We start from the raw sequence: 11,900 nt of genomic DNA, 5'->3' as shown, positions 1-11,900 counted from the left end.
TATACCAGGGGCATAGAAGGCAGCAGTGGCCAGGAAGAAGCTGGAGGGCATGGCAGGAATGGTAAGCTTCAAAAGCCACTCCTGCAGCCCTCAAGAAGACAAGCAGCCAAGCCAGAAGCAAGCCTTCCCTCTTCCGGCAAATATACCAGGGGCACAGAAGGCAGCAGAGGCCAGGCAGCAGCAGAAGGGCAAGGTAGATGAGGGAAGCTTCAAAAGCCACTCCTGCAGCCCTCAGGAAGACCAGCAGCCAAGCCAGAAGTAAGCCTTCCCTCTTCCCCCAACTCCACCATGGTCACAGAAGACAGCAGAGGCCAGGCAGAAGCAGGAGGGCGTCGCAGGAGCGTTAAGCTTTAAAAGCCATTCCTCCAGGCCTCAGGAAGACCAGCAGCCAAGCCAGAAGCAAGCCTTCCCTCTTCCCCCAACTCCACCAGGGGCACAGAAGACAGGAGAGGCCAGGCAGAAGCAGGAGGGAGTCGCAGGAGTGTTAAGCTTTAAAAGCCATTCCTCCAGCCCTCAGGAAGACCAGCAGCCAAGCCAGACGCGAGCCTTCCGGCAAATATACCAGGGGCATAGAAGGCAGCAGAAGCCAGGCAGCAGCAGGAGGGCGTGGCAGGAGTGGGAAGCTTCAAAAGCCACTCCTCCAGCCCTCAGGAAGACCAGCAGCCAAGCCAGAAGCAAGCCTTCCCTCTTCCCCCAACTCCACCAGGGGCACAGAAGGCAGCAGAGGCCAAGGAGCAGCAGGAGGGCATGGCAAGAGAGGGAAGCTTCAAAACGCCTCCATCCCTCAGGAAGACCAGCAGCCAATCAAGAGGCAAGGCTCTTCCACCAACTTCACCATGGGCACAGAAGGCAGCAGAGGTCAGGCAGCAGCAGGAGGGCATGGCAGGAATGGTAAGCTTCAAAAGCTACTCCTCCAGCCCTTAGAAAGACCAGCAGCCAAGCCAGAAGCAAGCCTTCCCTCTTCCCCCAACTCCACCAGGGGCAAAGAATGCAGCAGAGGGCAGGCAGCAGCAGCAGGGCATGGCAGGAATGGTAAGCTTCAATGGCCACTCCTCCAGCCCTCAGGAAGACCAGCAGCCAAGCCAGAAGCAAGCCTTCCCTCTTCCGCCAACTCCACCAGGGGCAAAGAATGCAGCAGAGGGCAGGCAGCCGCAGGAGAGCATGGCAGGAGAAGGATGCCATCATGCCTTTCCAAGCTGTGCCATTCGGACGTTGGGTGTGGACATTTCTACATTTTGGGCAAGACAATCCCACCGGTTCCACCCAGGCTTAAACTCTCCCATCCAGGTCAAGCTGCCTTTGTCGGGTTCAAGGGACCGGATGCAGTTCTGCAGCAATGGGGAAAGACGAGGGGAGCACTAGCGTCTGGATTGAACTCTGGGGCTCCAAATCTGAGAGTCCAGCCGGGTGCTTTGAGCGCTGGCTGGATTCAGTCCTCGGCTTAACCAAAGAAGGAAGTAACGAAGAGGAGGAAGGGGTGGAAGGAAGGAAGGAAGAGAGAACTATATCTCCCAGCAGCTCCTGCCCACTATGCCCTTCCGTCCTGCCACTGCTGATCAGTTGGCTGGCGCTTAGGAGAGCCCAGCCAACTGACCAGCAGTGGCAGGATGGAAGGGTATGGTGGGCAGGGGCTGCTGGGAGATATAGTTCTCTCTTCTTTCCTTCCTTCCTTCCACCCCTTCCTCCTCTTTCCTCTCCCTCTTTCCTCTCCCTCTTTCCTCTCCCTCCTTCCTCTCCCTCTTTCCTCTCCCTCTTTCCTCCACCTCTTTCCATTTCCTCTTTCCTCTCCCTCTTCCCTTCCCTTCATCTCCTTCCTCCTCTTTCCTCTATTTTATCTTCTTTTCTCTCCTTCCTCCTCCTTCCTCTTCCTCCTCTTGTTTTCCTTCCTCCTCTTTCCTCTTCTCCTTCATCATCTTCCTTTCTTTCTTTTTAAAAAATATATTCGTTATTAAATTTTAAAAAAGAAATAATATATAAAATTTAAACACGCACATACATTTTCTTTCATAACAAACCACAGAGAAATCTAATTGTATGTCTAAACCATATCAACTCTTCCTTCTTTTTACTTGAGATCTCCTGCCTTCTAGTATTAAATGAGGTCTCCAGACATTATTAACAATGAAACATATTACTTGCCATCTAAAAGTAAACATACTCCATTTTCAAGAAGTATCTACAATCGCATACATGATTGTAAAGTCCATTTATTTGGGGTTGCTTTAAAGTACAGTAACTATTTTACAAATATTTTTATCCCTCCAGTCCAAAAGTAAAGTCTTCTCCTCATTCTGTTTTTTAAACATTTATCAAAGGCTCCCATTGCTTTTCAGACCTATTCATCGAATTCTTCTTTAATAAATGTCTTAATTCATCAGTTTCTATAACATCATACAATTTTATCAACCAGTCCTTTCCATTAGGTATTGTCTTCATTTTCCATTTCTGAGTGTAAACCATTCTGCCAGCTGAAATCATATAAAATAGTAGTTTCCCATACTTTTGTTCTAATTTATCATCTGAGATAATATTAAGTAAATACATTTTGGGGTCTTTTTCTATCTTTTCTTCTAATATAATTTGTATTGACTTATGCATTTCAATCCAGTATTTTTTTGTTTCAGCACATTCCCAGAACATATGAAATAGCCTACCGTGTTTTTTTCTCACATTTCCAACAAATTTTCTTTGTGTTTTTCAACATTTTTACCTTTTTCAAGGGGCTATACCAACGTAAATATATCTTACAATCATTTTCTTTGTAATTAACACTTAAAGTATACTTTAATCTCTTCACTCCTGTTTTCTCCCACTGATCAAAATCTATATTTGGTCCCAAATTTTGCGCCCATTTCACCATCTGGGTTTTGACTTGTTCGTTCTCTAATTCAATTTTTAATAACATTTTATAAAAAATGTTGATTCTGTCATTATCTTCTTATTGAACATTTTTTTCCTATTCCATATCTGCTTCGCCAATTGCTAAAGTCTTAACATCCATTATTCCTTCTTTATTTATTTCCTTCTTCCTTTCTTTTCATTCCCTCCTTCGATTTTTCTTTCTTTCATTCATTCCCTCTGTCCTTCCTTCCTTCTTCCCTCTTTTTTCTTTCCTTCCTTTCCTACATCCCTTTTCCTTCCTTCCTTCCCTCCTTCCCACTTCCCCTCCTTCCTTCACTCCTTCCCCCTTCCCTGCTTTCCTTCCTTTCTTCCCCTTACCCTCCTTCCTTCCGTTCTTCCCCTTCCCCTCTCCCTCCCTCCCTTCCCATGAAAGAGGAGGGCTCCCAATAATCCAGAAGGCAACAGAGGGCAGGCAGCAGCAGGAGGGCATGGCAGGAGTGGGAAGATTCAAAAGCTACTCCTGCAGCCTTCAGGAAGAACAGCAGCCAAGCCAGAAGCAAGCCTTCCCTCTACCCCCAACTCCACCAAGGGCACAGAAGGCAGCAGAGGCCAGGCAACAGCAGAAGGGCATGGCAGGAGAGGGAAGCTACAAAACTCCTCCATCCCTCAGGAAGACCAGCAGCCAATCGAGAGGCAAGCCTTCCCTCTTCCCCCAAGTTCAACAGGGGCACAGAGGGCAGCAGAAGCCAGGCAGCAGCAGGAGGGCGTGGCAGGAGTGGTAAGCTTCAAAACCCACTCCTCCAGCCCTCAGAAAGTCCAGCAGCCAAGCCAGAAGCAAGCCTTCCCAGCTCCCCCAAATCCACCAGGGGCACAGTAGGCAGTAGATGCCAGGCAGGAGCAGGAGCGCATGGCAGGAGTGGGAAGCTTCAAAAGCCACTCCTGCAGCCCTCAGGAACACCAGCAGCCAAGCCAGAGGCAAGCCTTCCCTCTACCCCCAACTCCACCAAGGGCACAGAAGGCAGCAGAGGCCAGGCAACAGCAGGAGGGCATGGCAGGAGAGGGAAGCTTCAAAACTCCTCCATCCCTCAGGAAGACCAGCAGCCAATCGAGAGGCAAGCCTTCCCTCTTCCCCCAAGTTCACCAGGGGCACAGAGGGCAGCAGAAGCCAGGCAGCAGCAGGAGGGTGTGGCAGGAGTGGTAAGCTTCAAAAGCCACTCCTCCAGCCCTCAGGAAGTCCAGCAGCCAAGCCAGAAGCAAGCCTTCCCTCTTCCCCCAACTCCACCAGGGGCACAGAAGGCAGCAGTCGCCAGGAGCAGGAGGGCATGGCAAGAGTGGTAAGCTCCCAAAGCTACTCCTGCAGCCCTCAGGAAGACCAGCAGCCAAGCCAGAAGCAAGCCTTCCCTCTTCCCCCAACTCCACCAGGGGCAAAGAATGCAGCAGAGGGCAGGCAGCAACAGGAGGGCATGGCAGTAATTGTAAGCGTCAAAAGCCACTCCTTCAGCCCTCAGGAAGACCAGCAGCCAAGCCAGGAGCAAGCCTTCCCGCTTCCCCCAACTTCAACAGGGGCACAGAAGGCAGCAGAGGCCAGGCAGCAGCAGGACGCATGGCAGAATTGGTAAGCTTTAAAGGCCACTCCTCCAGCCCTCAGGAAGACCAGCAGCCAAGCCAGAAGCAAGCCTTCCCTCTTACTCCAACTCCACCAGGGGCACAGAAGGCAGCAGAGGCCAGGCAGCCGCAGGAGGGCGTGGCAGGAGAAGGATGCCATCATGCCTTTCCAAGCTGTGCCACTCGGACGCTGGGTGTGGACATTTCTCCATTTGGGGCAAGACAATCCCACCGGTTCCACCCAGGCTTAAACTCTCCCATCCCGGTTGAGCTGCCTTTGTCGGGTTGAAATGACCTGATGCAGTTCTGCAGCAATGGGGAAGACGAGGGGAGCACTAGGGTCTGGATTGAACTCTGGGGCTCCAAATCTCAGAGTCCAGCCGGGTGCTTTGAGCGCTGGCTGGATTCAATCCTCGGCTTAACCAAAGAAGGAAGTAACAAAGAGGAGGAAGGGGTGGAAGGAAGGAAGGAAGAGAGAACTATATCTCCCAGCAGCTCCTGCCCACTATGCCCTTCCGTCCTGCCACTGCTGGTCAGTTGGCTGGCGCTTAGGAGAGCCCAGCCAACTGACCAGCAGTGGCAGGATGGAAGGGCATGGTGGGCAGGGGCTGCTGGGAGATATAGTTCTCTCTTCTTTCCTTCCTTCCTTCCACCCCTTCCTCCTCTTTCCTCTCCCTCTTTCCTCTCCCTCTTTCCTCTCCCTCCTTCCTCTCCCTCTTTCCTCTCCCTCTTTCCTCCACCTCTTCCCTTTTCCTCTTTCCTCTCCCTCTTCCCTTCCCTTCATCTCTTTCCTCTATTTTATCTTCTTTTCTCTCCTTCCTCCTCCTTCCTCTTCTTCCTCCTCTTGTTTTCCTTCCTCCTCTTTCCTCTTCTCCTTCATCATCTTCCTTCCTTTCTTTTTAAAAAATATATTCGTTATTAAATTTTAAAAAAGAAATAATATATAAAATTTAAACACGCACATACATTTTCTTTCATAACAAATCACAGAGAAATCTAATTGTATGTCTAAACCATATCAACTCTTCCTTCTTTTTACTTGAGATCTCCTGCCTTCTAGTATTAAATGAGGTCTCCAGACATTATTAACAATGAAACATATTACTTGCCATCTAAAAGTAAACATACTCCATTTTCAAGAAGTATCTACAATCGCATACATGATTGTAAAGTCCATCTATTTGGGGTTGCTTTAAAGTACAGTAACTATTTTACAAATATTTTTATCCCTCCAGTCCAAAAGTAAAGTCTTCTCCTCATTCTGTGTTTTAAACATTTATCAAAGGCTCCCATTGCTTTTCAGACCTATTCATCGAATTCTTCTTTAATAAATGTCTTAATTCATCAGTTTCTATAACATCATACAATTTTATCAACCAGTCCTTTCCATTAGGTATTGTCTTCATTTTCCATTTCTGAGTGTAAACCATTCTGCCAGCTGAAATCATATAAAATAGTAGTTTCCCATACTTTTGTTCTAATTTATCATCTGAGATAATATTAAGTAAATACATTTTGGGGTCTTTTTCTATCTTTTCTTCTAATATAATTTGTATTGACTTATGCATTTCAATCCAGTATTTTTTTGTTTCAGCACATTCCCAGAACATATGAAATAGCCTACCGTGTTTTTTTCTCACATTTCCAACAAATTTTCTTTGTGTTTTTCAACATTTTTACCTTTTTCAAGGGGCTATACCAACGTAAATATATCTTACAATCATTTTCTTTGTAATTAACACTTAAAGTATACTTTAATCTCTTCACTCCTGTTTTCTCCCACTGATCAAAATCTATATTTGGTCCCAAATTTTGCGCCCATTTCACCATCTGGGTTTTGACTTGTTCGTTCTCTAATTCAATTTTTAATAACATTTTATAAAAAATGTTGATTCTGTCATTATCTTCTTATTGAACATTTTTTTCCTATTCCATATCTGCTTCGCCAATTGCTAAAGTCTTAACATCCATTATTCCTTCTTTATTTATTTCCTTCTTCCTTTCTTTTCATTCCCTCCTTCGATTTTTCTTTCTTTCATTCATTCCCTCTGTCCTTCCTTCCTTCTTCCCTCTTTTTTCTTTCCTTCCTTTCCTACATCCCTTTTCCTTCCTTCCTTCCCTCCTTCCCACTTCCCCTCCTTCCTTCACTCCTTCCCCCTTCCCTGCTTTCCTTCCTTTCTTCCCCTTACCCTCCTTCCTTCCGTTCTTCCCCTTCCCCTCTCCCTCCCTCCCTTCCCATGAAAGAGGAGGGCTCCCAATAATCCAGAAGGCAACAGAGGGCAGGCAGCAGCAGGAGGGCATGGCAGGAGTGGGAAGATTCAAAAGCTACTCCTGCAGCCTTCAGGAAGAACAGCAGCCAAGCCAGAAGCAAGCCTTCCCTCTACCCCCAACTCCACCAAGGGCACAGAAGGCAGCAGAGGCCAGGCAACAGCAGAAGGGCATGGCAGGAGAGGGAAGCTTCAAAACTCCTCCATCCCTCAGGAAGACCAGCAGCCAATCGAGAGGCAAGCCTTCCCTCTTCCCCCAAGTTCAACAGGGGCACAGAGGGCAGCAGAAGCCAGGCAGCAGCAGGAGGGCGTGGCAGGAGTGGTAAGCTTCAAAACCCACTCCTCCAGCCCTCAGAAAGTCCAGCAGCCAAGCCAGAAGCAAGCCTTCCCAGCTCCCCCAAATCCACCAGGGGCACAGTAGGCAGTAGATGCCAGGCAAGAGCAGGAGCGCATGGCAGGAGTGGGAAGCTTCAAAAGCCACTCCTGCAGCCCTCAGGAACACCAGCAGCCAAGCCAGAGGCAAGCCTTCCCTCTACCCCCAACTCCACCAAGGGCACAGAAGGCAGCAGAGGCCAGGCAACAGCAGGAGGGCATGGCAGGAGAGGGAAGCTTCAAAACTCCTCCATCCCTCAGGAAGACCAGCAGCCAATCGAGAGGCAAGCCTTCCCTCTTCCCCCAAGTTCACCAGGGGCACAGAGGGCAGCAGAAGCCAGGCAGCAGCAGGAGGGTGTGGCAGGAGTGGTAAGCTTCAAAAGCCACTCCTCCAGCCCTCAGGAAGTCCAGCAGCCAAGCCAGAAGCAAGCCTTCCCTCTTCCCCCAACTCCACCAGGGGCACAGAAGGCAGCAGTCGCCAGGAGCAGGAGGGCATGGCAAGAGTGGTAAGCTCCCAAAGCTACTCCTGCAGCCCTCAGGAAGACCAGCAGCCAAGCCAGAAGCAAGCCTTCCCTCTTCCCCCAACTCCACCAGGGGCAAAGAATGCAGCAGAGGGCAGGCAGCAACAGGAGGGCATGGCAGTAATTGTAAGCGTCAAAAGCCACTCCTTCAGCCCTCAGGAAGACCAGCAGCCAAGCCAGGAGCAAGCCTTCCCGCTTCCCCCAACTTCAACAGGGGCACAGAAGGCAGCAGAGGCCAGGCAGCAGCAGGACGCATGGCAGAATTGGTAAGCTTTAAAGGCCACTCCTCCAGCCCTCAGGAAGACCAGCAGCCAAGCCAGAAGCAAGCCTTCCCTCTTACTCCAACTCCACCAGGGGCACAGAAGGCAGCAGAGGCCAGGCAGCCGCAGGAGGGCGTGGCAGGAGAAGGATGCCATCATGCCTTTCCAAGCTGTGCCACTTGGACGCTGGGTGTGGACATTTCTCCATTTGGGGCAAGACAATCCCACCGGTTCCACCCAGGCTTAAACTCTCCCATCCCGGTTGAGCTGCCTTTGTCGGGTTGAAATGACCTGATGCAGTTCTGCAGCAATGGGGAAGACGAGGGGAGCACTAGGGTCTGGATTGAACTCTGGGGCTCCAAATCTCAGAGTCCAGCCGGGTGCTTTGAGCGCTGGCTGGATTCAATCCTCGGCTTAACCAAAGAAGGAAGTAACAAAGAGGAGGAAGGGGTGGAAGGAAGGAAGGAAGAGAGAACTATATCTCCCAGCAGCTCCTGCCCACTATGCCCTTCCGTCCTGCCACTGCTGGTCAGTTGGCTGGCGCTTAGGAGAGCCCAGCCAACTGACCAGCAGTGGCAGGATGGAAGGGCATGGTGGGCAGGGGCTGCTGGGAGATATAGTTCTCTCTTCTTTCCTTCCTTCCTTCCACCCCTTCCTCCTCTTTCCTCTCCCTCTTTCCTCTCCCTCTTTCCTCTCCCTCCTTCCTCTCCCTCTTTCCTCTCCCTCTTTTCTCCACCTCTTTCCTTTTCCTCTTTCCTCTCCCTCTTCCCTTCCCTTCATCTCCTTCCTCCTCTTTCCTCTATTTTATCTTCTTTTCTCTCCTTCCTCCTCCTTCCTCTTCTTCCTCCTCTTGTTTTCCTTCCTCCTCTTTCCTCTTCTCCTTCATCATCTTCCTTTCTTTCTTTTTAAAAAATATATTCGTTATTAAATTTTAAAAAAGAAATAATATATAAAATTTAAAAACGCACATACATTTTCTTTCATAACAAACCACAGAGAAATCTAATTGTATGTCTAAACCATATCAACTCTTCCTTCTTTTTACTTGAGATCTCCTGCCTTCTAGTATTAAATGAGGTCTCCAGACATTATTAACAATGAAACATATTACTTGCCATCTAAAAGTAAACATACTCCATTTTCAAGAAGTATCTACAATCGCATACATGATTGTAAAGTCCATCTATTTGGGGTTGCTTTAAAGTACAGTAACTATTTTACAAATATTTTTATCCCTCCAGTCCAAAAGTAAAGTCTTCTCCTCATTCTGTTTTTTAAACATTTATCAAAGGCTCCCATTGCTTTTCAGACGTATTCATCGAATTCTTCTTTAATAAATGTCTTAATTCATCAGTTTCTATGACATCATACAATTTTATCAACCAGTCCTTTCCATTAGGTATTGTCTTCATTTTCCATTTCTGAGTGTAAACCATTCTGCCAGCTGAAATCATATGAAATAGTAGTTTCCCATATTTTTGTTCTAATTTATCATCTGAGATAATATTAAGTAAATACATTTTGGGGTCTTTTTCTATCTTTTCTTCTAATATAATTTGTATTGACTTATGCATTTCAATCCAGTATTTTTTTGTTTCAGCACATTCCCAGAACATATGAAATAGCCTACCGTGTTTTTTTCTCACGTTTCCAACAAATTTTCTTTGTGCTTTTCAACATTTTTGCCTTTTTCAAGGGCCTATACCAACGTAAATATATCTTACAATCATTTTCTTTGTAATTAACACTTGAAGTATACTTTAATCTCTTCACTCCTGTTTTCTCCCACTGATCAAAATCTATATTTGGTCCCAAATTTTGCGCCCATTTCACCATCTGGGTTTTGACTTGTTCGTTCTCTAATTCAATTTTTAATAACATTTTATAAAAAAATGTTGATTCTATCATTATCTTCTTATTGAACATTTTTTTCCCTATTCCATATCCGCTTCGCCAATTGCTAAAGTCTTAACATTCATTATAAACCTTTCCCTAATCTGTCCATAAGTAAACCAGGTACAGCTAAGACCTTCTGATATCAATTGCTCTGTGACTTTCTTTGTATGCCTTTTGCCTTTTTGATCAATCAGATCTTCATACCTTACCCATTTTTCTTGGCTTAGCTGGACCCAGTTACAAAACGCTTCCTTTACGGATGCCCATTTCGGAAGGACTGGGCTACGTTTCGGTTTAATATTCAACCAATACTCTTAATTGCTTCTTAGAATTTAATTTAGTATAAAATAGATATCCATACCATCCAAAAAGAAGTTCTACTCCCTTCCTTCCTTCCTTCTTTGTTTCCTCCCACCCTTTCTTCCTCTCTTCTTTCCTCCCCCTTCCCTTCCCTTTCTTTCTACCTCCTTCCCTCTTTCTTTCTTTTCTTTTTTCTACTTCCTCTCTTTCTGCTCCCTCCTTCTTTCCCTCCCTCACTTCCTTTTGTCCTTCCTTCCTTCCTTGCTTCCTTCCCCTCCTTCCTTCCCTCCTTTCCCCTTCCCCTCCTTCCTTCACTCCTTCCCCCATACCTCCTTCCTTCCCTACTTCCCCTTCCCCTCCTTCCTTCCCTTCTTCCCCTTCCCCTCTCCCTCCCTCCCTTCCCATGAAAGAGGAGGGCTCCCAATAATCCAGAACTAGACTCTGGGAGCCAGGGGCAGAGGATGATGATGGGTCTCTGCTGGTGCCTGAGACTGGCATGGCCCTTCTGCTGCTGCCATCCTCCTCTCTGTCCAGGAGGCAGCTCCAGTCTCAGGGGGAAATCTCCTTTTCCCCTTCCTTCTGCCTGCCATCTGAAGCAGAGAATGGGAGGATGATGATGAACCAGCCCCCTGTTGATGAGCCCAGCAGCAGGCCAAAGAGGCAAAACCAGCAGCAGAGAGTCCAAAAAGGCTGGCGAAAGACAGTTCTAGTATGGTTATTTTATAATAAAAAATGGTTATGTTAAATAGTGATTTGTGTGTTCATGCACTTTGCTGTTGTGTTTTTTCTTCAGACCTTCTGACCTCCCAATTTCTCAGCTGCTTTTAATAATGTGCCAGTTTCTCTTTCCCTTTTCCCCTGCATCCTCAGCTTCCTTCCATTGCAAACTCCCCAATTATCCCAATTAATCCTTTCCCTTCCCACTGTCTTGAATTATCTGTATTCCTGCATGGCCGAAGAGGGTTGGCTTATATCACCCTTAGTAGTAACTTCCAGCTCTAGGATCCTATGTATTCCTGCACGGCCAAAGAGGGTTGGCCTACATGCCTCTTAGTAGTAACTTCCAGCTCTAGGATCCTATGTATTCCTGCACGGCCAAAGAGAGTCGGCCTATATGGCCCTTAGTAGTAACTTTCAGCTCTAGGATCCTATGTATTCCTGCACGGCCGAAGAGGGTTGGCCTATATCACCCTTAGTAGTAACTTTCAGCTCTAGGATCCTATGTATTCCTGTACGACCGAAGAGGGTTGGTCTATATGACCCTTAGTAGTAACTTCCAGCTCTCAGATCCTATGGATTCCTGCACGGCCAAAAAGGGCCGGCCTATAGGACCCTTAGGGACCGTATGTTGTGCAGGCCTGATATAGACATCCGATTTGCCACAACTGCACTGATGGGTCTAATGAACTATTACTGCTGATATACCAAATTTTTAATTTTTATAAGCGCAGTCATTCATCGCCAAAAACACATGGATATTAACATCAGTGAAAACTTTTAAAGGGCATGTTTATTTACTAATTTTCGTCTTTGTTTACCACCCTTTCTGTTACAGAAACAGACTGGTCTGTTAAAATGGAGTTCCTGTTGTTGTTGTTGTTGTTATTATTATTATTATTATTAGGGGGGCTTCCCTTACGTGGGGGATCTGTTCCGGACCCCCGAGTAAGAGAAAAAGTGTGTGTGCTGAAGCCCCATTGAAAATAATGGGGCGTGAGCTCACGGTGTGGTGCGGTGCACATGCCATGAGCACGCATGCCATCGCTTTCCCCCACGCGGTGCTGTATAGGCCTATCCCTGGTTTTCCACTCCATCAAATACATCCAAAGGAAAGCCTG

The sequence above is a fragment of the Sceloporus occidentalis genome, unplaced genomic scaffold, assembly GCF_023333645.1.
Source record: "Sceloporus occidentalis isolate IW3139 unplaced genomic scaffold, rSceOcc1.0.p SCAF_2, whole genome shotgun sequence".
Classification (NCBI taxonomy): Eukaryota; Metazoa; Chordata; class Lepidosauria; order Squamata; family Phrynosomatidae; genus Sceloporus; species Sceloporus occidentalis.
Note: the sequence above shows the minus strand (reverse complement) of the source record.